The following is a 2,131-nucleotide window of genomic DNA, read 5'->3' as shown; positions in this document are numbered from 1 at the left end:
TTCTAAGATTAAAATTATGAGTACTATAAAGTATGACAGTATAGTTCATTTCATTCTATATAACAATTCCAGGTAGTTAGATGGAAAAGGCCAGAAACGATGATTTACGAAATGAAATACCTGGGGGAATAGGTGAGATGGATGCATGTGTACAATGTGGCTATGAGTATTTTATGATACATTTTGAAATACGAGCTCTCAATATTTTTATCTAGTTTGTATTCTAAGCAAATACTATAGAGAAACAATGTAGATTTCTACTAAAACTCTACTTACATTTTTTGTTAAAGACTTGACAATTTCAATTATTTTTATGTTGGAAAAGGAATTAAAACAACCTTCCAGAGATTTTTTTTTTTTGCTTAATGTTTCTGAACAGATATGTATAAGAGCATTCAATAACTGAAAAACATGAGTGTGTTAGAGTCACATATGGCATCTCAAGGTCTCATTCACAGATATCATTCTGCCTCCAGTTAGACTGTTGTTCCTAATTCTCACATTGAGGAAGAATGAGCTTATTATAGGAGCTAGGTAAAGTCAGTAATTTGTAATAGAACATAGCAATTTGTGACTTCATGGTATAAACTTGATGTCAACATAGAAAAAATGTTTTGGGACAAATTGTTATATAAGATGAATTAGTTTTTTACTTAGAAGTGAGTAACATATGAAGTTGCCATCTTTTAAGACAAGAAAACAAGTTTATAGAAAATGACACACTGTAAAGGATATATTTTTTTTTAAATTATAGATGTTTTGTTTTGAAGATTAATTCCCTTGAAATTTCTCTTTAGAAGCATATACTGTATTTGTTCATAAGAAAAGACTGCTGTTCTTACCTAAGCATTGAGTTCATCAAACTATACATTTTTATGTAACAAGGAACTAAAATGGTTATTTTCTGAGGACCGATTTCAATTTATCTTATTTTCTTTGTTTGCTTTATCACATTATACCAAAGAATATGGTCTTAGGCAACATATGAAGATTTCTGATAATCTCACAATACCAAACAATATGGTCTTGGGCAACATATGAAGATTTCTGGTAATCTCACAATAGAATTTGTAGCGCCATTATTTTTCCTCAGTGAAAATGTCAATCTTTCTCTCAACAGAGTTTCTGGAAATGCAATCACCTTCTGTGATTCAAACAATGAGTGCTTCAACAATAAACAAGTGCTATGGTTCTATGTTTAGCCATTAATCAAAAAAATAATAATTTGAAGACTAGGAATTTAATAATAATAATTCTATACATAGATATTAAATAAATAATTAAAATTTAATAATGAATAAATAATGCATGCATAATAAACACAGACACATATTATGTGCATATGTATATTATCAGCTGGTTACCCAGCTTGCAGATGGCATGGTGTAGCATATCTCAGACTCCATAGTTGCTTGAGCCAATTCCCATAATAAATCTCTCCTTATACATCTCTATATCCTAATCATCCTGTTATTCTGAAAAGTATTGACGAATAAAGATATTGGTACTGAGAAGTGGCTTCCTTGGTGGCTCAGATTTAGATAAAGAATCTGCCTGCAATGTGGGAGACCCAAGTTCAATCCCTGGGTTGGGAAGATCCCCTGGAGATGAGAATGGCAACCCACTCCAGTGCCTGGAGAATCCCATAGAGAGAGGAGCCTGGTGGCTACAGTCCATGGGGTCACAAAGAGTTGGACACGACTGAGTAACTAACATTTTCACTTTCACTGAGAAGTGGAAGCGATGCTGAAATAAATACCCAAAATTGCGGCAGTGGTTTTAAAGCTAGATAATGAGTAGATGCTGGGAAAGTTTTGAAACACATGCTAGAAAAAGTCTATATTGACATGAATGGACCATTAAAGGCAGTTCTCATGAGTGATCAGAAGGAGAGCTGTAGAGAAATCCTTAGTTTTAGAGAATACTTAAATGGTTGTGAATAGGATGTTGGTAGAAATATGAACTGTAAAGATGATTCTTACGAGATCTTGGACATAAATGAAGAAATTGTTTATGAAAATTGGACTAGTGGTGATTCTTTACTCTAAAGTGTCTAAGAGCTTGACCAAACTGTGTTCACGACCTCGCATTTTATGGTAGGTAGAACTTGTGAGAGATGAAATTGGCTATG

The sequence above is a fragment of the Dama dama genome, chromosome 31 (genome assembly GCF_033118175.1).
Source record: "Dama dama isolate Ldn47 chromosome 31, ASM3311817v1, whole genome shotgun sequence".
NCBI classification, from domain to species: domain Eukaryota; kingdom Metazoa; phylum Chordata; class Mammalia; order Artiodactyla; family Cervidae; genus Dama; species Dama dama.
Note: the sequence above shows the minus strand (reverse complement) of the source record.